The sequence below is a fragment of the Ursus maritimus genome, unplaced genomic scaffold, assembly GCF_017311325.1.
Source record: "Ursus maritimus isolate PB19 unplaced genomic scaffold, ASM1731132v1 scaffold_13, whole genome shotgun sequence".
NCBI lineage: Eukaryota > Metazoa > Chordata > Mammalia > Carnivora > Ursidae > Ursus > Ursus maritimus.
Genome location: NW_024423675.1, coordinates 58,004,973 through 58,029,263, shown reverse-complemented (window position 1 = coordinate 58,029,263; position 24,291 = coordinate 58,004,973). Strand labels below are relative to the sequence as shown.

Below are 24,291 nucleotides of genomic sequence, written 5' to 3'. Positions count from 1 at the left end.
GGGCTCAGGAAATGGTACTTGTGATGGATTTATTCTGTGTTCTTTTATCGTGAAATGAGATGGCCCCAGCCCCAGACGTTCTGGTTCTTGGTTCTCTGCACCGTTTGCTAGTCAACACAGAGAAAGCTTACCTCTCCAGAAATTACCCGTCTGGAGTTGCAGCCGTTCTGTGATTTATTTGCTCCTCTGCCTCCCCCACCGTGACCAGTGCTAGGGCCGTAAACCAAGATAGTTTAAAGGCAGAGCTAATCTCAGCCACCGTGTGAAGGAGTTTGGGGGCTGGGGAACAATATACAGTTACAGTAAGTTCTCAGTACAACATCTCAAATTACTTTGGCACAACTTTTACATTTGAATGTCTCTTCCAGGTGCTTCCTCTTGAACAACAACAACAGAAAGTTAGAATCCCATGGAAAAGGACACTTTATTTTTAAAAAGGCCGTTTGGAAATACGTAAACACCAACATTTCCCAGTAGGGGTGTCTGCGAACGAACTAGGCTGCACGTTCTTAGTATTAATCTTTAGCCAGGGCTCCATTTGCGTGGCGATCATCGTCAGTCCCCTTCCACTCACACATTCCTGGCTGCCGCAGTAAGTTCTGTGTTTATGTGAAATATGGAAACGATTCCCCCCCTGCCCTTTTTCTTTGGTGCTTGAGTTGGGATGGAGCAGCTGAGGTTTTCCTTTGTTGTTCTTCAAGGGTCTTCAGTTTCAGAACTGTAGTTTGGGCTTGAGGAGAGGCAGCTGGCAGCGTGGCCTGGGCTGGTCCTCTGGAGATCTCCTGACGGGTCTGCAGGGAAAGCCCCATCCTGAATCCAGCATCCTCACAGTGACACAGGTGGCTCTCCACTCTAAACCTTTGATTTGCTGAGCATTGAAAACAAAATGGAACCTAAAATAATGGTGATGATAATGGTGGTGAAGGAGGCATTTCTTCCCCTGAGTTGTCTTCTTTATCTGGGGCTGTAGGTGTTGTGTTCTGGTTTCTTCACCCTCCCTCCCCCACCATGTTCTTTTCCTTCATCTGCCCTTCTGCTTGGGTACCATGAAGACGGGGAAGATAGAGGCTGAATGTTAAAGGTCCAGAGTGTAGCGTTAGAACAAGAAGGGCCAAAAAAGAATATGTGAGGGTTACTCTCCCTCCCTTTGAAACAGTTTATCCTCCTAAAAAGAAAGGTTTTGTGGAAATGATCCCAGGCTATAAAAGAGTATAAGCTCTTTCATTGTGTCCAGCGTTACATTTTCATTGTATCTTCAGTGGCCCTTTTGGTGTCTTGGCAGATTAGGGTTTCTTTTTTTCACAGCATAATGTTTTTCCAACTGCAGAGTTATAGCTGCTTCGTGTACAGTGATACATGGCTAGGTGTCAAGATAATTTTATAGGGGGGGAAACCCACAAAGACTTTTAAATCATGCAGCTTTCAGGAACAAAAAAAAGTCAGTTTCACAAAAAGTGTTTTAAATCAAAGGGCATTCATGGGTTTATGCTTTCTTCATGGGCAGATCTTTTCAGAGATGGCATTATAAAAAGAGAACATGCATTTCATTCATTCATTAACTGTGTTTCTAAAGGTGCAGCTGTCTCGAAGGATGAGGTACTGGGGACACAGGAATCAGTGTTGTGCTCTGGCCTTTAAGGAGCTCCATTTTACTGAAGAATCAGAGACATGAATAAAAAGACATGGTCCACGTTGCAGAAAGGAGGGGTGATGACCCTACTGGGCTGGGTGGTGGTGTGTGGCTGGTGTGCAAGGGAAGGCCTTATGAAGGAGGAGAAGCTTCAGATGAATCTTGGAAGATTAGGAGGAATTTGAGAGGCATTACAGGCAGAAGAGTAAACGCAAAGGCATGAATGTGTGAAGCAGCAAGGTGTGTTCGGAGAAGGAATCCTAACTCAGAGAGGCTGCAGTGGCCTCCCCAGTGTAGGGGAGGAGCTTGACCAGGTAGCCTCGGGCCAGATGTGGGAGGCCTTCGCATGTATGGTCGTACCATTTCTTTCAGGAGTTTGTTCCCTTCACTTTAGAGGCCTTCTTTGACTAGTATCATTCTTTATTTCCTTTCTCTGCTTAACCTGCTTCCTAGCACTACCACCTGACCTGTTATAGGCTAGTGTGTTCGTTGCCAGTGTCCTGTTAGGGTGGAAGGCACATGAGAACAGGGACTTTCTTCAGCTCTGGCTGTATTCCCAGTGCCTTGGACAGGGTCTGGCGTTGAGTGATGTTATAGAGTTTGGTTTTATCCTGCGAGTGTTGGGGAACCATTGAAGGGGCTAAATCAGCGGGTTCAGTTCACAAGAGTATATTTGGGTGTGAGGAAGAGCAGTGTGAATGATACGTAGAGCTGATGGCAAGTGTTTAGGAAGGGAGCTCATTGGTGCGTATGGAGAGCAAGGGGGTGAGCATCTAAGGCAATCCTGTTCTTCCGGCTACCTTGGATGTACCCAGGCTTTGCTGAGGGTGAATTCTCAATAGCTAATGTCAATCTCATTCGATTAGAAATGTTTTGAAACCGTACTAAAAATTACAGAGAAGCTTGGAGAACTTTTTTCCCCACTCCACAAAGCCAGTAGCTGCCCTGGGGATTCCAGTTGAAGTCGTGTGGTCATAATATTATAATCATTTTCTTCATTTACTGGTAGTTCAGTGATGAATTCGAGAAATCTTAATGATCTTTCTTTGAAATGCATTGAATGCTTTGATATAACTGAGTCCTTTCTGTAGAAGCAGGTCTTCCTAGGCTTCAAACAGCCGACCTCGTAGCCATTTGTGTCTTGCAGTTAGATTGTTCGCAAAGTTAGAAAAGATAAGAAAGTGTTCATTCTGTAATTCCTGAGCAAATCGTTGTGATGTATCACGTGGTTTCTGGGCTTGATGAGGGAATGAACTGTTCCATGTGTGTAAATTTTCCTAATAACTAAACTCCCTCATCTTAACACCTGGATATTTATTATTTTTCCCTTTGATTTTGGATGGAAATCTTTCTGAAACAAATTATTGACTTTCTTGTGCTGATAAACCAGAGTGCATTCAATATTCCTTCCTTGTGAAAGAATGAATTTTGCATAATCCTCAAAGTGAGTGGTTACTGTAATGATAGTGTATTGATACTGGGACTGTCTTGCCAGATGGCCCCAGAATTCCATGTTTTCAAAGTTACTGCCCTTGGCTCTTTTAAGTAACGGATGCTTCTAGGCACATACCCATTCCCACCTTGCCTTTCTTAATTTACTCAGTTTTGTCTTTGGAGACTGGGAAACAAAAATAACTTCCTTCTTGAAATGAGAAGGGGTAGGTTTTGGGTGAGGGTCTGTTGGAGGAGTCCTATGCAAGTCAGGGGAATGTACTTTATTGTGGAAGCTTTATCTTGTTAACATTTCAAAAGAAAGGACTCATTTTCTGTTTTCTAAGCCTTCCTAACATGAAGGGGTTCACATCTGAAAAACAAATTATAATATCATTACTTCTACTGGATTTGCAGAGTGAAAGGAAACAGTCCCCCGGACTCTTACGCTGTTTGTCTAGAAGCCTCTTGGCTTACCATTGGGTTCCAAAGCATGAGGTGAGATTGTTGGAGGTTACTGTGTAAAGGTTGTTTTTCATTATCTTCCACAATGACGATTTGGAAGCATCTACATGGAAGACACTGTGAACAACGCTGGGAACGACTTCTTCATAGGAATTTAAATTCTCACTTGGAAGAGGAAGTAGTGGAGGAGAAAACTTGTAGTACTTAGAATTTATCAGAAGGGACAGCAGGGTGCTTCAGCCCCAGCAGCAACACCCATGTCTAAACAGGAGTCCTCCTCTCTCCTGAAGGTTGACCTCTGTCTGAGGTTGCAGCTTCCAAGATAACTCAGATGGAACTGAGGGGCAGAAAGGGGCCCCAGGGAAGGCACAGCAGTGGAATCAGCTTTGACTGTCAGTGGGGTGGCAGGCATGTGGTGGCCACATCAGCACACCTAAGCTGAAGCTTGTCTGTACACGCCAGGCAGGTAGGGTGGACAGCAAGGCCTACGGGAGTTTGGGGGAGGTGATCGCTTCCACTTGGGGAGGAGGGTGGCTTGTGATGACTACTCGGAGCTGGAGGATTATTGTCAGATCCTGACTAAGGAGTACCGTGGCCAAATTAGAGAAGGCAAGGGAGGGCTGGCCAATTGGAGAATGATGCCCAGGATGGCAGGGAGGGGAAGGGAGATGAGGGCCAGGTGTGGTTGTAGGTCTGATTTGTTCTGTTTGGAGAGCCGGCTCATGCCCCCAGCTTCACTGTTGGAGCCTCCCAGTGCGGAGACAGTGGCTCATGGAGTTGCATGAACTTGAGTCTCAAGACTAGTTCTGCCACTCTCTAGTTGTGTTGTCTTCAGCAATTTTCTTAGCTCCTCCAACATCAGCTTCCTCATAAAAGGGAAAGAGATGATAAGACTGATCTTGTGCACTCTTCAGAATAATGGCGATTCCCTTTGGCTGTGCACTACATAAACCTAGCATGTGCTCAGCAAGTGGTAATTTCCTTGGGTCAGCCCTTCTGCAGCGCCCGGTCTAGAGCCTCCTGATGCCCGCAGGCCGTGCCCACTCACCGACTCACTGACGGGCACAGTCAGCTCAGCAGGTGCAGGAGGAAATGCATTACCTCATCTTCTTCCTACACTTCTCGTCTCCCTTTTCAGATCTGTTTGCCCTTTCATGTTGCCGTTCAATGTTCGGTTAGAGTTTGAGTTCTTACAGTTAGCCTGATTCAGCCCTTGGTGTTGTCTTTGATGAGTTCTTGCCTTTCATGTGACATTTCTACCCCATCGTCTGAGCTGTCCATTTCTTTCTCTTGTGATGCCACAGTCCCCATCTGTGCTATGCTTACATGACTTCATGAATGGATTGCCCACAAATATTTGGGGGGGATTCTCCGACTTTCATCTGCTCCCGTTGCACATTCTTCAGATGGTATTGAACTCTTGTCTCCTTCTGTAGTCCTTGGATTTGGCCCTACATTTCCCCTCTAACCTTGGTTTTCATTCGTTCCAAACATAATAGTATCTAACATGTATTTGTGCTTATTTTGTGCTGATGACTTTATTTATCTTAGCCTATTTTAAGAAATCACAGCACCACAAAGCAGATACTATTATTGCTGCCGTTTTGTAGTGGAGTAAGCTGAGACACAGGGAAATTAAGTGATTGCCCCAAATTGCCCAGCTCATCAGTGTTTGAACCTGGGCAGCCTGGCTCCAGACCCTGTCTTCCTTAGACCAGCTCTGTCTTCACTGGCTTCTGTCCATTTATAAGGTGCTAGAGAGCATGGGCTGTGTCATTCCTCCCAGCCCTCCACACTCCATGCCTTGTCTTGACATACGGTAGACACTTGCTAAATGCATGCCCTGCCAGCTTCTCCATCCCTCCTGTGAGCCCTAAGAGCTCAGAGAACATGGGGTTCAGATCACAGACACTTACCAGCTGCCTCACCTTGGTCAGATCCCTTTTCTCTAGCCACAGTTTTACTCTACAAAATGGGGACGATAATTATGGTCACTTCATAGTGTTTATATGCGGAATAAATGAAGTAATGTGTGGTAGATGCTTTTGTCCTGTGCCTAGCCCATGGAAAATGGTCAATACACATTAGCTCTTGTTAGGAGTTGTATTATAATGCCCTCCCCTGCCTCTTGCGACGAACCTTTGTCTGTTCCTTTAGGCCTATTTCAACTTGTATGTTCTCTATAGAGAAGTTACTTGTGTAACTTCTTCCCCTCACAAAGAACCGGATCATTGTTCCATTTGGCCATTTGCTAGCTGTGTGACTTAGAACAAGTTCCTGAAATTTACAAGTCTCAGTTGTATCAGGGTGATAACAAAAGGATTAAGAAGGGCTATGCCACATACTGTGTCCACTCAGTAAACTTTAGTTTTCTTGCCTTTCTCCTTCCCTTGTCGCTAACCTTCTTCTACTCAGGCCCTCCATAAAGGCTCAATGGTAGACTCAAGTACCTAGCTTAGTTGTTTAGAAGTTACATAGAAGAAAAAGAGAGACTTCATTGTATCGGATGGACTGGATTGAGGTCCACTAGTGGGAAACTTTAGGAGGTTTGAGAGCCGCTGCTTTGTGCCTTTTTACCTTTTTGAAAAGTACTCTTAGTGGTCATTCTAAACATGGCTAAGACTTATAATGTATAATAAAATTTTGACGTCCTTTGAACTCATTCATTCAAAAATAATGCTTGATTACCTGCTCTGTGCCAAGAACTGTCCTAGCTATGGAGGGTATGATGACGGACAAAACCAACCTGTTCCTTGTTTTCACGGAGCCTGAATTTGGGAGACAGACACCAACCATGCAAATATTATAAAGAAAGGTGCTATGAGATACATAACCAGGGGGTTTTGCATTGAGAGCAGGGGAAATACTCCCACCGGATGGGGTATTTGAGCTGAGATCTGAGGGCTGAGTTAGGAGTATCCAAGTAAAGAGGCAATTTCATACTCACTCTTTTTCTGTAAATGTAATATGCTATTTAGTATTTTATTAAGCTTGGATGATGACAGATGATAATTAGTCTTCAAATCTGGAGGTGCCCAAATATGCTGCCACTGACTGTTTTTTATCTGACTTGTGTATAAATAGTATGTGTGTCAGGCTGGGTGAGGAAGGCTGAATGTATTTGAGCACAAACAAGGCATTGTGTTTTTTATTACACTCGAGGCCAATGCTGTCAGTCAAGCCCATCAAGCACTTTGTCACGTTATGGGTTGCATTGCCTGGGCTTGCCTACCCAAAGGCAGGTCCTCTTACTTTTAATTCATATTACATATATTTGCTCTGAAAGCTGTTTTTGTTGAAACTTGATGAGCCAGGTGCTTGCAGCTAGAGTGTGGACCGACTTATTGGAAATTTGCAGAACAAAGTTTGTTAACGTGAAAAAGGGACACCCGTCAGCCAAGTGTAACCGACTACCAAAACATGATGCTGTTTAGGGCATGGTTTTTTAAAGTCCCCCCCCCCCCCCGCCCCAGTATAATCATCACCATGGAACTCATTTTCTGACATGTCTTTCAGGAAAGGTATTTCATGAAATGTTACAGCAGAGTCTTCCAAAGTGCAGAGCTGGTGATAGTAGTAGAGATGATTTTAGGCAGTCTCACTAAGCCGAGGGAGGGCTGTGTTTGTGGCCAGCATGTCTTCAACACCTGTCACTTGCAATTTCCATCTTACCATGAAGAAGCAGGCCCTGGGAGACAATTATATCCAGCTAACTTTGTCTTCATTATATTTATGGTCCTGGTACTTTCTATTTATGGCAAGAGATACTAATTTATAACAGTGATTTAAAGGCTCTTTTAAAATGAATTGGCTTTTAAAAATTCAGTACATAATAGTAGAAATAGTAGCAATGTCACCCAGTTGTGGCAAAATCATGAAGGTGGTTCTTGAACGACTGAAGTTTGAGAATACTGCCTTGGTATGATCTGAATTTTTTCTCTGCTATCTGGCATTTGGTTTCAAGGACTTTTTGAAGATTTGGATGTTAAAACACAATAAATATTATGATAACACAATAAAATATTACTTCACACCCATTAGTATAGCTAGAATTAAAAAGGTGGATAGTAACAAGTGTTGGGGAAGATACTGGAGACATTGGAACCCTCATAAATTGCGGGAAGGAATGAAAAATGGCACCTGGGTGGCTCAGTCGGTTAAGTGTCTGCCTTCAGGTGAGGTCATGATCCCAGGGTCCTGGGATCGAGTCCCACACTGAGCTCCCTACTCCGCGGGGAGCCCGCTTCTCCTTTTGCCTGCCACTCACCCTGCTTGTGTTCTCTCTCTCCGACAATAAATAAATAAAATCTTTGGAAAAAAAAAAGGAATGAAAAATGGTACAATCCCTTTGGGAAACAGTTTGGTAATTCCTCAGAAAGTTAAACATGGAGTTACTGTAAGACTCAAAAAATTCTTTTAGATATACCCAATATATACCCAAGAAAATTAAAAAATATACGTTTACATAAAAACCTACACACAGATGTTCATAGTAGTATTATTCATGATAGCCCAAAAAGTAGAAACAGTCCACATGTCTATCAACTGATGAGAGGATTAAGGAATATGGTATCAATGCAATGGGATATTAGTCAACCAGAAAAAGAAATGAAGTATTATTGTTTGCTACAACATGGATAAGCCTTAAAAATATTTTGCTTAGTGAAATGAGACAGACACAAAAGGCCACATGTTGTATGATTCCATTTATAGAAAATGTCTAGAATAGGGCAAATCTATAGAGAATGGGAGTAGGGATTGGGTGTTGGGGACATCACTGCTGATGGGTATGGGGCTTCTTTCTGGGATGATGAAAATGTTCTTCAATTAGATAATGGTCATAAAACCTTGTGAAAATACGGAAACCCACCAAATCGTGAACCTAAAAAGGGTGAATTTTATGGTATATGAATTATATCTTTAAAAAAATCTGGCAGCATAAAAATGTGTGACTGTTCATAGGAGGCTTTCTGTAGAGGTGTTGGTGACTGCCGCTGCTTATGGAATGGGCCTTCTGTCATTGCCCCTCTGTTACTAGGACTGTGCTTTTCCCCACGTGCCCATGTGGCCTCTGGAGCTACGATTCTAACACAGACATAGCCTGTGCTATGCTCTGTGAAGCATAACATTACATTTCTATATTAACATTAGTACTCTGAGATTTGTGGGTTATTCATATACATTCTTCATATATGAGAGAGGGAGGATGGGACTTAAAGATGCTGAATGGTAGCTAGAGTAGGGTCTTCCCTACCTGGTCTTCATACTGTGCTTTCTACTACAACGTGTAAACAAGTCGTCACACACTGGACAGGGAGCCAGTCAAAGGCCAGAGTTGCCGAATGGGGTTGAGGCTGAGAAAGTTCACTCTTGCCAGATTAACACACCTATTTAAGGATTTATTCTAATGAACCTTTTCATTAACGCCACTATAAATACTGACTCAAAATGTCTTTAATAATAATAATCATAAGGTACTTCATAATTTACAAAGTACTTACAAACACAGTACTTCCTGTTACCTTAGTTTACAGCTAAGAAAACAGACTTCTGAAGGTTAAGTAACTGTCCCTAGACCCGTAGGAAATTAAGAAGTCAAGCTGGATCTCAAGCTCACTGTGTTATCATGCTTTCCACATGCTCTCCTTTTGCTTCGGAGCATGTGGGTCCGTTCATTCTTTATCCAGGCACCATTTACTTACTGAGAGCCTCCTATGAGCAAGAACGGGTTCTTGGAGCTGGAGATTTGCAGGTAATAAGGAACGTGAGAACCCTAACTCTGCCATGCAGACGGTCCAGAGGGAGGAGACAGACAGGAAGCCATTAGTCTAATAAGCAGGGTAATTTCAGAGAGTGATGTCTTAAGAAGAAAATCAAAGGGCAGCATGATAGACATCACCGTGACACATAGATGGACTTTTTAGATTGGATAATCAGGGAGTGTCTCCCTAAGAGGTGACATTTGAGTTGAGAATGGAGGACCTGAGAAAGTCAGCCTGGCAAAGATCTGGCAGAGGACTTTTTAGGAAGAGGAACATCTCGTGTAGTCCATACCCTCAACGTTTCCTGTGTTCCTTATAGGATCATATTCTGAGACTTGAGTTTAAACCATTGTTCTGGTCCTCTTCTGTGTTTACATCTGTCACCTTGTGCTTTTTGCAGAGTGCATGTGTGTGTGTGTGTATTATATTATACTGTGTTTATATGGTATAAATATGGAATATGACCCATGGTTTTTGCTTGGGTGACTAGAACCCCTGAGGGCATTTGTAAGCCCCCCCCTCCCAGGCCTGCTGTGAAGCAGCTTCTAGGTGATGCTAAAAATAGACCCGAATTGGCTCGAATGGAATGAACTCCTTATTCTAGGAAATACATCATTCTTTTAGAACTCTGAAACAGAAAACTTTTGTTGGTAGTGCCGTGCCTGCCCAAAACAAGAACAAGGCAAACATCTGTGAGTTTCGGGGCACGGGGGTGGTGTTTGGGGAGGAAGGGGTAGGAGGTCCTGTGGACTATGGTGCATTGAACCCTCCAGTTTTATGGCATCTCTCAGTTTTTGCAGCACGGCCGCTCACACTTGGACGTGCTTCTGTGGGCAGGTGCTGCTTTTGTTTTTGTGTGGTAAGATGCAGGTCAGTCCATGAGCCCAGTGAGCTGGTCTGGTCTCCACTTAGGGAGCACACTGCAGACAGAGTTGGGTTTGTTGTTGTCGTTGTTGTTGTTGTTGTTGTTTTTTTTCCTTTTTCTTTTCTTTTTCTGTAGCCTTCAGGATACACAGGTAGGTGTTGACCTGTACTGACAGCTGCATTTTCTGTTCTGTGTGGTATTGTCTGTCTCTGCCTTTGTTTCTTCCTGGGATGCTAACGTCTACAGACGACCTCAAGTGGCCTCATGGCCCATGTTTTTATTTGGTCGCAGAAAGAGAAAACTTACCTTTTTCTACATTAAAGTTTTTGAAAAGTAACTTTGGGAAATACAGGGAGCGAGTTTGTGACTTCCACAGATATTTAATTTTTGACTCATGTGTTTATTTTTGAGGGGGGGGAGAGAGAGCGTGCTCACGTGTGCACAGGAGCGGCAGGGGTGGGGCGAGGGCAGAGGGAGAGGGAGAGAGAGAGAGACTCTCAAACAGACTTCACGCTGAGCATGGAGCCCGACGTGGGGCTCTATCTCACGACCTTGAGATCGTGGCCTTAGCTGAAACCAAGAGCGGGACACTTTACTGACTGAGCCCCCCCCAGGTACCCTGATATTTAATCCTTTAAAGGGAGACAGTTTTATTGGTGTATCACTACTCTCTTATGGTCACCACTGACCTAATGGGCCTGTTTCTGGGGCTGCGTTCAAAAGTGAAAGAACTAGAAAAGAATTCTATCTCGATTTCTTCGAAAACAAATAGAGTCTGCCTCACCTGTCTTTTAGAGTGGTACCGGGAAAATTGGGACACGAGTTACACTGTCAGGGTATTAGCAACGACCGTCTGCAGGAGCTGTTAATCTTCTCATCTGACCTATCTAGGTGGGAGGGCCATTTGTATTTACATGGTCATTACAATGTCCGATGGTCATCACAGACTGTAAACTAAGCTGAAAGGACTTGTACACTTTGCTGCTACACAAAACTATATTTTCCTCAGATCAGATAAAGGACTGTGGGTGAACATTCTGCATTGGAGCACGGAGAGGCAGTATGTGGGTTGAAGAGCAGAGACCCTGGCACCAGCTCCCAGGGTGTGAGCCCTGGCTCTGTGTGGCCTTGGGTAGGTCACTTCCCTTCTCTGGGTCCTGGCTCTTCATCTTTGAAGTGGGAGGCTATGGTACACACTCATGGGACAGGAGGAGGATGAAAGTTTTTAGATCTATAGTGACTTTTAATCGTTTGCTATTTTATAGGTATAATTTTGTATGTTTTTCCCAATTCTATTTTTCTTAATTTTCTATCATAGAAAACTTGGTTTCTTGTTATCCATAGTATTTGGTAAGATGTCAGTCGTGTTGTATTTCACATTAAAGACTTGAGAATTTGTTTGAAGCCATCAATTTTGCAGGTCTCCAGAGCAAACACAGACCTCTGAGATTTTTCCCGAATTCGCTCCTATACTAGGATGCTTCTCTCGAGAGGAGGCTGGTAGCTTAGGCTTCATGGCTCATTTAGGCCTTTGACTTTCTTTAGCGTACTTTTAAAATTTATGATTTGTACCATATGTCCGTATGAATGTTTCCACGTAGTAGGAAAAATTTTTTTTTTCTTTTGTATAGCTCCGAGAGCTCTTTAGGTCAGGTCTCTCACCTTCTGTGAGAGGAGGAGTGGCGTGGGCACTGCTGTCCCTGCTTCACAACGAGGAAGGGTTCCAGGGGGCCAGTGGCACCGCATCTCCAGTCAATCCTAGCTGAGCCAGCACAGGACCTGCTTTTTTGTTTAATTCTCCATTTTCTGGGCTTATGTGATCTTATATTAACCTCAAAAGTACTACTGCTTCATGTCAGTAACTGTATACAAATAGTGCTAATTACGTGTTCTGTTGATGGGAGCTGGCTATGATATTTGAGCCTCTGTCCTCTCTGTCAACAGGGGGTTGGAGGATGCTGGTGTCTTATTGATTCAAAGATGGGAAGAGGGAGGTAGTGTCCTGAGGTCATAGAATCCTTGGAAACAACACAGTGCTGCTGGGACCATGGGATCAACCTTTCAGCTCCTGCCTTTGCATGTTGCTGAATGGGTGAAGCGGTCGGCTCGAGGTCACATAGCTGGTCAGATCAGAGCCACAGGCCTACACGCTCTGCCCCCTGCATGATACAAAGGTGACTTCATAAAATAAAAGGGTCTGTGAAACTCACATCGCTCAAGTAGCATAGGACATGGGCATTTTGTGTTGGCGCCACACAACTTTTCTGGAGAATGAGGAGAAAGCTTTCCTTTCATCACGCGGGGCCCCAGAGCTGACATTCTGTCAAGCCATAATCGTGGCAAATTTGTGGGAATTTTGTGTGGAAGCACCTAAAAGATTCCTCCCTTGTCACACTGTAAGCTGCAAGGGCTGGGACCTTCTATTTCTATTTTCCCATTGTGACAGTCCACAGCTCTTGTCACAGGGGGTTAATGCAAGACCAGGATCCCGGAGGGGAGGGTCGGACAGGTTCGCTAAGAAGAACACAGTGAGGTTGTGTTTACACCCCTAAGCTGTGGTCTTCATCCTCAACCAGGATTTTCCTTCTTTTCATCTCTTCCATCCAACCAGTATTTGAGTGCCTTTTTCTTGCCAGGAAGCATGTGCGGTGCCACGCTGAGTAGTTTAGACAGGCCTGGTCCCGGCCCTGTGTTTCAAAGAGGGAGAGAGGCACATGAGGGCAAGCGAGTGAAAACTCACAGATTTGCTAAGTCCCGTGAAGGAAGCCAACAGGAGCCACAGGGAGGAACAAGGATGGTTGGGCTACTTTATAGACCCAGATCAGCTGGGGCCCCCCACGATGTGCTATGTGAAGCTGAGGCTGAGGGATGAGGAGGCAAGATCATTTTAGGGAGAAGGAACATGCTTTGAGGTAGAAAGGAGCTTGAGGTCTGGACAAAGTAGGTAAAACCAGTGTCCGGCATGATAGTTGGGGGAGTGTGTGGCACGAGATGAACTTGGAGGCTGACAGACCAGACTGGACCTCACTGGCTTGGATTTTTCCCAAGTGCAGTGGGAAGCCAGTAGGGCTTGGAGCAAGGGAGTGGCATTTAAACTGTGCTGAGAAGGCTTTACTGAACCTTGACAACATCATATTACATGAAAGAGGCCAATCACAAAAAAACATTTATTGTAGGATTCAATTTAGGGGAAATGTCTAGAATCCATTATGAGAAACAGCCAGGCAAATCCACAGACTTAGAAAATAGATCAATGGTTGCCTAGTGGTGGGTGTGGGGGTGTGAAATAGGTTTCTTTTGCTGGGGGGGCGGGGTTTGAACGGTACTAAGATCAGTTGTGGTTACGTTGCACGACTCTGAATATACCCAAACTCAGTGACTTGTGAATGCAGTAGGCCGATTGTATGGTACGTGCCTTATATCTCAGTAAAGCTGACACTTAAAAAATCAGAGAGGGGGCGCCTGGGTGGCTCAGTTGGTTAAGCATCCGCCTTGGCTCAGGTCATGATCCTGGAGTCCCTGGTTTGAGTCCCACTTCAGGCTCCCTGCTCAGCAGGGGAGTCTGTTTCTCCCTCTTCTTCTACCCCTCCCCACTGATCGTGCTCTCTCTCTCTCTCACTTACACACATACTGTCTCAAGAAAATAAATAAAATCTTCTAAAAATTTTTGAAAAAAAATCAGAAAAGACTGACGATACCTTATAACCAGTGCCATTGCCCCAGGCAGCTGTCCCAAAATTAGCAGCTGTTTTTGGCTTTTTTCTACCCTCCTTGTATCAGAGCATGTCCACTGCCCCCATCTCCTGCTGCCCCACAAAAAAGCGTCGGCTGCTGATGACGTCAGCTTCTTGCCACAGGACCTCCAGCTCTCCGGGTCCTACATGGGCTCCTGTGCTCCTCTTCACAGTGTTCGCCAATGGTTTAATCCCGACCCTGCTTCTTATTGGTTGTGTGACTTCAGTTCAGTTCCTTAAAAGCTCCCTGAGCCCCAGTTTCTTGTCTTTAAAAAAAAAAACTTAAAGTTTTTATTTTCACAAACACTTAAATAGCACTTACTGTGTGCCTAGCATTATATTTGAAAGTGCTTTAAGAATATTTAACATGTTTAATCACCCAGATAACCCCACAAGGTAGGTACTGCTATCCTCTCCATTTTGTATATTAAAAAACTGAGGCACAGAGGTTAAGTAACTTGCCCAAGGTCACACAGCTGGGAAGAGGCAGAGCTGAATCCAAGCAGTCTGGCCCCAGAGGCCCTACTCCTTAATTACTCTGTCATGCTGCTGATCCTGGCCTGTAAAATAGACTTAATAATAGCCCTTTCTTTGCTTTGCTTACAATCCTTTAATCTTCAATTACTTGAACATTAGTCATATGTTACAGCATTTCTGTGGTGCTCAGCATGGTACCTGGAACATAGTGTGTGAATTAATGTATTTAATTAAGTCACTTTTCCATCCTTTCATTTTTTCTTTGACCACCTCAGACCCTATAAGGATTTGGGTGCCAGGTTGTGTTCTGGGTTCTGCCTTAATCCTGCCCTTTTACTGGCACAATGTCCTGGGGAACCACTCTCTCATTTTGGTTTCCTCATCAGTGGAGTGGAGGTAATTATAAGCTGGCCAGCATCTTCCCTAGGGTCATTGCACGGAGCAATGAGATATTGTGCATACAGGTGCTCTCTAAACCCTGCAGCCTCCTCTTAACCCAGAGGCTTCATTTAACATGCAGCCCAGCTGTTGGGACTGTGCCCTTGGAAGCGATGATGGCAGTGTTGCTAGAGAGCTAGACGAGTGGCAGTTTTCCGCAGGTAATCCTGACGGGCCCAGCTGGGACGGAAGTGACAGATGTGTTGTGTGTGCCCCTCCGCACCAGGGTGCTTTTCCCTGGGCAGTATGGACACCCAGGCAATGGGCAGAGCTGAAGGCCGGCTTCCAGCTTGCTGGCATGACCACTGTCTGGCCCACCTGCTGAGTTGATCCCCAGTGCTGTAAACTTAGGCTTGCTGCGTGCGGGGAACTAGTTCATTCTTCTCTTCGTTCAGCAGAAGCATGCCAGTGACAAGAGCTGTAGCCAGTGTTTGGTTTTAGAGCAAATCTAATTTAGAGTTTTGGCAAAACAGGTTGTTAGAGGAGGGGGAAAGCACCACTTATCCTGAGAGAAGTATGTTCTTTTCTCCTCTTGCACATCTTGCTCCTCCTGCCCCCGACTTTGGTCCAAGTATTGCAGAATTGGATACACTGGTTTGGTTACTGAATTACACCAGCCAACCTTGGAAAGTACGTATTTTTTTTCCCCCAGAGCATTGTGGAATCCTTTATGTTCGTCCCCACAACTTTGTTTTTGTTTTTAGAGTCCGAAAAATTGTTTTGCATCTTGTGTTGAACATCTTGTAGGATACATTTGTATAAGTGGGTATACACAGACACATGTAGACACCGTCAGACATAGAAGTCCCTGCCCTCAGTGTTACCTTTCATGCTCATGATACTTTTTTGAGGGCTGCAGGCAAGGAAGGGGGACTCAGAGCTGAGCAGTTAGGGCTGCCGTTATATTCTGAATTCTGATCATCTTTTTAGACCATCGGTTCTTTGGTTGATTCTGATTTGCATTAGAATTTGCATTTGTTAGTTCTTTTCTAGTGATTTAGATCAGGATAAGTATCTCCTGAAAGAGATGATTCCTGACAATACTACTTTCATCTCCCCTGTCCCCACTCTGGGCACTCTCCCTTCATGGCTAGGCACAGGACGCTCAAGGGACTGCAGGATGGGTCCCTTCCACAGTGTTGTGCTGGATCTCTTGGAGGGGTGGGAGGGGACAGGGTCAGATTGCAAGGCCTACAACTTTGACGCAGTGTTTCCTGGTGAAAATTGCCAGCTGGAAGGCATTACTTACCAGGGTAGAAACCTCAAACGAGGGCAGGCCATTTGACTGACTGTTTTTTGGGTAACTTGAATCCTTGAACTAAGGTAGTCTTTCTATTTTTACTTCCTTAAATTATCCTGGCATGGATAGATTTGCTATTTCTAAGTTTTTTTCGGTAACGGATTGTCTGCTTCAGTAGTGAAACCTTGGTTACATTTTCTGATGTCTTGGGAGTGACAGAAGTCTTAGAAGACATGAGTTCCTAGCAAGAAAGCAGAGTTTGCTTTAGAAACAAAATACTGACTGCCCTCTGCTCTCCCTGTTGATGCTTCTTGTAAGAAATTGAAGCCGGGATTTGTTGCTACACAGTGGGTAGCTCTTCAGTGATGTGTGGACCAGCTTTTCCCAAATGGTTAAGAGCACAAGCTTTTACCTTGTCTTCAGCATTACTGTGCTCTCAGCTTGATGCCCTAAAAAAATGTCCAGTCCCTCCTCCTCAAAAGCATTTGCTCCATTCCATAGATACAGTGAAGGAACTTGGTTGGTTCTTAATTGGGCTTCCAGGGCTGCCTTTGCTGGATCTTTCCGTGTGTTTGGATTTCATACAGCTTGTGCTTTGAAGGCAGGAGAGGCCTTAGAGATGGCTTCATATGCTCGCACTCTAATCAGGGCAGAAACCCTGATAGAGTGTTCCCTAAGACCAAGTTCATTCACTTGCTAATTATTTTTTAGCTCTGAGGAGTTTGAGATTTAAGTTTCTGGGCAGTTTATTTCCCTTCTTCATACTTGGCTGTCGTTAAGTGAAGGTAACTCATGCTAGCTCAGACATGTTATAGGAACATACACCTTAGACCTGGAAGGAACCGAGGGGTCCTCTGATCCACAGTTTTCAAGACAGTGTGTTGTGGTCCCTTTCTTCAAATTACGTTTAACCTGAAGTGTGGCAGGAAGACTGAGAAAATCAGAGCTGTGAGTAGTGGTGTGCATGGGGGTCAATTCTAATCCAAGCCAGCTCATCCGTGCGTGAGGAGCCCAAGAACTGGGAGTCAAAGTGGTTTAACCAGAGTAACACAGGCCATGGAGTAAACTCCAGAATAAGAAATCTGTTCCTTTTGATGGAGAGCAGATCAGTGACTGCCAGGGGCTGTGGGGAGGGAACTGACCAGCAAAGGGAACTTTTTTGGGGTGATAGAAATGTTTATATTACGATTGTGGTGTGGTTACCTGACTGTATGTATTTGTCAAAAAGAACTCATTGTCAGGTTGAAAATTGGTGGATTTTATCATGCCTCAAAAAAAAAAAAAAAAAAAAAAAAAGAACTGACCAAAAGGAAATAATAAAGTGGATAGAAAGTTGTGAGGGGTGTCCTAAAACATGTTTAGGATTTTTGTAGGGGAGGAGAGGTAACATTTTCTCTGCTTTTTAATTCAGTGTAATTATATAAAATGGTTCTTTCAAAAATATAAAAAGAAAAAAAAACAGATTCACGTAAATCCTGGTCTCGTCTGTTTTTCCACTTGGCAGACTGATCATTGCTTTGTACTCATCACTGCTGTTAGTTATACCAGGGCTGGTAGAGGGCCAGATAGTAAATATTTTAGGCCTCGTGGGCTGTTCGGTCCCTGTCACAGCACTCAGTTCTGTCACTGTAGCGTGAAAGCAGCCGGAGGCAGTAGGTATGCCAAAGAATGTGGCTGTGTTCCTATAAAACTTGACTTACAAAACCTGGCAGTGGGCCGAATTTGGCCCGTCAGCTGTATTTGCTAACCTGGAAGTTACGCTTTTGTTCCTTTTGGAGAAACTCAGCAAAGTGGACATTTTCTACATTCTCACCAGAAGGATGAATGTCTTAGGAAAGTGGCAGTACAGGGAAGTTTGGAAGAGGACAGGCCCTCCAGGGCTGAGCTCATGGACTTGGATCTGTAAAGGTAGGGTGGTTTTGCTGACACGGAATTGTGGATGATGAATTAAGAGAAAGAGGGGAACTGACCATGGCAACCAGTTTCTAGATTATCATAGAAACCTAGGCAAGAGGGTTTAGCTATGACAATAACACGGGGTGGAGTGGACCTAGGGCAGGGATACTGTAAAACCTAACATAAGAAATAGACATTTCCAAGGGAAAAGCTAAAGATTAAAACATTTTTTTAAAAAAATCACAAAGCAAATATATATGTAGGGTATGACTCTTCATTAATGGGGGATGTGACAACACATTTCAAGTGATTCTCGTTAGATCTGATCATCATTGCTTAGAAATATCAATTCTACCGTTTTTGATAATTTGCTGTACTTGTATTATCTTCATTGCTTTCCATGCTACTCTTTGTCCTCTTAGATCAGTGAGGCAGGACAGTGCATCCTGAGCCAAAGAAGGGGGGGGGGCGTGGCTGCAGTTTCTTCCCTCCGAGTGGATACAGGATAGGCTGATGGGACAAAGAGGATAGGGTTGTGAGGAAATTGGGTTCTTCTTCTTCTTCTTCTTCTTCTTCTTCTTCTTCTTCTTCTTCTTAATATTTTACTTATTTATTTGAGAGAGAGAGAGAATATGAGCAGGGGGAGGGGCAAAGAGAAAGCAAACTCCCTGCTGAGCAGGGAGCCCAGCTCAATCCTGGGACTCTGGGATCATGACCTGAACTGAGGGCAGACGTTTAACCGACTGAGCCACCCGGGTACCCAAGTTGGGTCCTTCTAAACCTGAGAGAACTGCTTCAGTCAGAGGCCTCAGCAGGTGCAAAGGCAGCAGCACAGCTTGGTGTGTGCCCTACTGTCTCAGGCTGCCCTGAGAGGTGACCCTTGGGCCCCGTCTCTCCTCCCTGTTACCTGGAGACAGTGTTGTAGTTTTGACTCTTTAGGAAAGGTCAGTCAAGGGCCTGTCCAACCAGGCAAAAAGAATTCCTCAATCCTTCAAAATTACACACCCCTGTGTCTCAAACATGGTGTTATTGCTGAAACTCTGATTGCTATATTTAAACCAGTTTTATCGTCTAGTTTTAAAATTAAGGCCTAGAGACTTCAACAAAACAAGGGTGACAAAAGAAAGTCTTTCCAAAGGGATATAGTTGGATGGCTCATTTCATAAAAAGGGCACTTGGAGGTCCTGCCAGTACACCATGCTCTGAAATTAGTTTTGCTCCATTAATCATATTATGCCCACATAGAAACCAAACCATACTGAGCTTTGGTTTGAAACCTGATTTTTTTTTTTTTTTTTTTTTTATCCTTAGCAAAAGACCATGTTTGGGAGATAGTATAACATAGTGGGTCAGGGGTGTCAGCCAGTTGGGAAGGCAGAAGAGCTTTGATGTCAGGTCTTTACTGTTTAACGTCTTTAAAAGTGTTGGGAATTCCAAGAATATCGTGGTTAGGTCTAAACGTATGACCCGAGTCTTGTTTCCGTCCCATCTCCTTCGTAGTGGAAGGCCTTGCACATGGTAGTTGCTCCATAAATTGTGTTGAATTAAATTGAGTTTGTGTGATCTGTAATTGATTCCCCTGGTTGAAGAACACAGTATCCCTGATTCTATTTGCGTCATCTGTCACTTGTGGCCCTTAAAAGTCCTGAATAAGACACGAGTTCATAAGCTTTAGCTAAACCAATTTCTGAATCAAACAAAACAAAACCCTCTGGTTAAAACATCCTTCAGGGATCAGAAGTACTAGGTGTAAAATGCTGTAAGACCACTCTGGGCTCATTGTATTTGTAGAATTATAGTTTTTGCTGCCTTGAGCATATAGGCCAAAAGCATAGCCATTGGGAGGTCCTTCCAGTGGGCCTCACCTGCAGATCAGAGGGTGATCTAGTCAGTGACCTAATTTTAGTCTCCTACAGGAAAGAAGAAGAAAATATCTCTACATTTTCTGTAGTGGGGCATTTACTGTAACTTCTTCATCTTCATGGGCATAAGCCTTCCCACATATTATAGAGATTAATTAATAAAGAATAATTTTTAATATGGGACAAGTATCTTGTCAAAGACTGGGATTTTACTTTCGGGTTTTGTTTTGTGTATGATCCTCTCCTTAACGTAGAAATGACCTTCTTTAATCTTGCAGCATTGGGACTTGAAGCACGTACCTGTAGATGCGATCACAGACCGTGGTTTCCTTCTCTCTAGTTACTCTCTTGCGTAGGAAAGTAAAATCAGGTGGCTTGGACATTGGTGTGACATTAATATTTTTGTGAAGTTCCTTGTCTTTCTTCATGCCTTCATTTATTCACTTCACAAATATTATTAAGCACCAGCAGTGTTCCAGATACTGGGGGATAAACAACGAGCAAAGGGAAGCCTCCGCTTTCCTGGTGCTTCTATTCCGGTATCAGTCAGAACACATTTTTGGGTGGAATGGATGATGATGGCAGACTCCCATGCTTGGGAACACCTCCTGGGGAGGACAATAATAATCTCTCATTTACTGTGTTCCCGAGGAGAGGCTACCTAAGCATTTGGTCTCCCTGGCAACTTTTATTCCGAACCGTTAGGAAACGGAGGAGCTGAATAAATCACATTAGAGTCATTACCATGTGCTTCATAGTGTTCTCAGCCCATTACGAATAACTAACAGGTCAGTTTCCTTACGGATCTGTGCAGTGGGTAGTGCTGTTATCCCTGTCTTACAAACCGGGGAGCTAAGTCGCTTGCTCCAGGAAGCAGGAAGTGGGACTAGTACTGGTGCCCAGGCCCTTCGCCACTACCTTGTCTCCTTCTACCTCTGGGGTGAGAGGTTGCTCTTTTTCCTTCTCCCATTTGGGATTTCTTTGAAAGTTTAAGAGTGTTCACTGACAGATTTGGGGACAGTGGAAGGAGTCTGGGCCTCCCTCCCTGTGGTTTGCAGTCTTCGGGAGCTCCCTGATTCTTCACATGGAATTATGTGTTTAATTTGTGTAAATGGAATGTGTTTAATTTTATTTAATGATGTGTTTCTCTTGGTTCTGCTAGACGTTCTGTAAGTTCCTCGAAGCAAGGATCTGGCAGATAGGTACATGTGACAAATAGGTCAAAGTGTGTATTGCAAATTCTAAAATGATTAGACCAGTGTACTTGAAATTGGGGATTTTCCCGTCCTTTGTGGGACTGCATGATAGTTTAATTTAGCTGGTTGACAAATGTTTAACTGTATTCTGATCAGTGGGATGTGAATAATAGGTCATAACATATTGGAGTAATAAAACTGGGGGCACTGTTATATAAAACCTAGCATATTCAACATACGTGTCCCTTGGGAGGAAGTCTTTATGCCATTGTAGATGCTGTTTGTAGGTAGGTAGCAACATGGCATTACTACTTGATAATCTCCTGCATGTCAGGGATCTTTTGATTGTTTGAGGTTAGGTCATTTATAGTCCCTTGGAATCCTCAAGGACATTCTGCCCCCCCCCCCTTTCAGGGAAATGTTTTTCTGTATTCTTCAAATTCTCAATCTCTGTTCATATATTTACAACCGTCATCCTATCGAGAACCCTCATTGTACCTCCCCCTCAACTTTCCCTGTGTCCAAAATATTTTTCTTGCTCTCAAGCTACTTCTGAAATCCTGTTCCCTCAGTGAAAGTCTTCAGTTAATTAAAAGAGGAATCTGGCCTCATCTTTACTTCTACTTATTACTCAGGGATGACATTTAACGAAATCCACGGTGCATGGTTCTTCCCTTATATTTTAATGGACTGATTTATTCTGCACATGAAACCTAATAGGAATCTCTGTTTTATGCTTTACTTTGCGCAATGAGCTTGCTTGGCACAGTAAACATGAATTTAGGTTCTGCTGGTCCCTGGTCCTTGTTTATTTTGTTTGAGAAAGAGTTTATGACATGCGGATGAAGAGGAACTGAAATGCTGTTACATTTGTGTTGGTTTAATGGGACTGCCATAAAAAAGCACCACGGACTGGGGTCATGAGTACAGAGTTTATTTCCTCCCAGCTCCAGAGGCTGGAAGTCTGAGATCCTGCTGCTGGGAAGGCTGGTTTCTTTTGTGGCCTCTCTCCTGGGCTTGTAAATAGCTTTCCTCTCCCTGTGTCTTCACGCGGTCTCGCCTCTCTGTGTGTCTCCTCTTCTTATAAGGACACCAGTCATCTTGGATTAGGGCCCATCCTGATGATCTCATTTTAACTTAATCACATCTTTAGAGCTTTATCTCCAAATACAGTCACTTTCTGAGCACTAGGGGTTAGGACTTCAACATACAATTTTGGGGAGACACAATTCGGCCATAGCAAAGTTTAAGTGTATAACACGGTTGTCCTAAACTTTTATGACAATTAAAACAAAAATTCCTTTTAAAGCTTAAAAATAGTCAAGGGAAGAGGACATCCTAATAGAAGATTGCAGGATATTGCTTGTGATCTGGGTTAGAACCGGCTAAGGGATTTGGGGTGAAATTCATAGTAATGAAGACTTTTTTTGTTTGTACTTTCCCAGTTGTTTGGATTCAATGACAGTGCCTTCTAAGTACTTCTAAGGTTTTGTGATTCTCTCTTAATAAGTGTTTGTAATTAGACCTTATTGCTTATTTAGGAAGATGCTTGAGGAGGAATTTTTACAATCCCATGTTTCCCAGGTAGAATGTGAAAGAGGAGAGCTTGTGTCAAACAGGCCTTGATTTGAATTCGAGGCCTTCTCTTCTTATAGCAAGCTGAAGGAGATGGCTGTAAAAATCCTTCTCTAGGCATCTTACTAGCTGTGTGGCTGTGGACTGGTTGTGTAGCCCCCGTGTGCCCTAACTTAGGCATCTATAAATTGGGAAGAGAGCTATCAGGGGCTTTTCTTGGCTCTTGGCACTTGTCACTATTGCTTATTGTAGATAGATGTCGTCCCTCTGTAGACGACCCTGGGTGGCGGGGCTCTGAAATGTAACCCCTGCCCCCTGGGTAGGGGGATCGGTCTCCATACCTGCTGTCTTGGGTAGTCTCCAGTGCCTGTCTGACTCACGTGCCCTGATGGCCACTTGTGGCTCGTGGCCGTCTAAGTGGAGCTGGGTTTATGTCAGTGTCTCTAATCTTGCCTGCTCTGTGATGGAGCCTCTCGGCGAGATAGATGTCACTTGAGGGAAGTTGGGTGGGTTCTAGCAGATCACCTTAAAATGATTTTTTCTTACCTCTTCTTCCTGTATTTGATGGGGTCCCCAATAGTTATAAGGACATTGTTCTTTTTATGTCTTCTCAGGAGGCAAATGATGAAAGTTTGTGGGGCCGAGGTATCATTTAGCCTAAGACATCACCTTTTAAGATCCACAGATGTTAGTATTGCCCTAAGTGCTGAGTTTCCTAGTCCAGAGAACCCACATGGCAGAGCTTTGGTGAGGGCTCAATGAAGAGAGTGTGTGTGTGTGTGTGTGTTTGAGGGTGGCAGAGGACAGCTGCGTGCCTTCCACCTACTTTATGCTAGCTAAATTGAATTTTCATCCTCTGTGTTGGGATTAAATTTTTATAAGCCTCATTGTTGAAAATACTAAGGTGGCTGTTATTATTAGGCTTGAATAGACCAATTGATGCAGTGTAAAATTTTATTCCAGTAAAACCATTGAAACAAGTTGATCAGAGAGTTCTCTATATGGGCATAAAGATACCCAAGTTTTCTGTTAAGCTTACCTATTTTACCTATTTTAATCGTTGTATAAGAGCATTAAAATACAACAGTGTCGGCAGTAGTATTTGACCTGGAGAAAGTCCCATGAGCGAACCCATTGACCATTGACTTTCTCTGGTAACTGCTGGTATCATCTTCTTTGGATTCTGTATTCATCAGAACTTTTTCAGTTGCAAGGGACAGAAACCCAACACAAACAAGCTTAAGCTGGAAAGGGAATTTATTTCTATTTAAGTGAAAAATTGTAGGACTCGAAATATCCTTAAGCAGGATTAGATCCAGGAGCATATAGGATATTATGGGAGCATTTTCTTTCCCTCAAATGGATTTTTTTCAGAAAACTGGTGAGAAAAATGACTGCCAGCATCCCCAAAGTTGTATCCTTATGACTTCCAATTGGAAAGGAAGAACCTCTGTCTTACTATGTCCATACGTTAAATATCAGAGAAAATTCTGATTGGTTCTGTTTGGTCATCCTTGAACCTATTACTGGCCGGCGGGTAGAATATTTTGGCCAGCACCCATGGCAAAGCATCTTGATTGGCAAGGCCACTGGGATCACATGGGCTGCGACAGGGCTGGTGTACCCTCCCTGCCTCGCAAACAAACATATGTCTCGTGTACATAACCAACATTTCCAAGTCGGCAAGGGTTTAGTGTTTATTCTTTTAGTTAAAAGGGAA

General features: G+C 43.8%; 1 protein-coding gene across 1 annotated transcript in view; it reads left to right on the top strand.

The window, feature by feature from the left end:
* Positions 1-24,291, top strand: part of CNKSR3 (CNKSR family member 3) — an 84,504-nt gene that overhangs the window by 26,545 nt on the left and 33,668 nt on the right. The window lies entirely within an intron of this gene.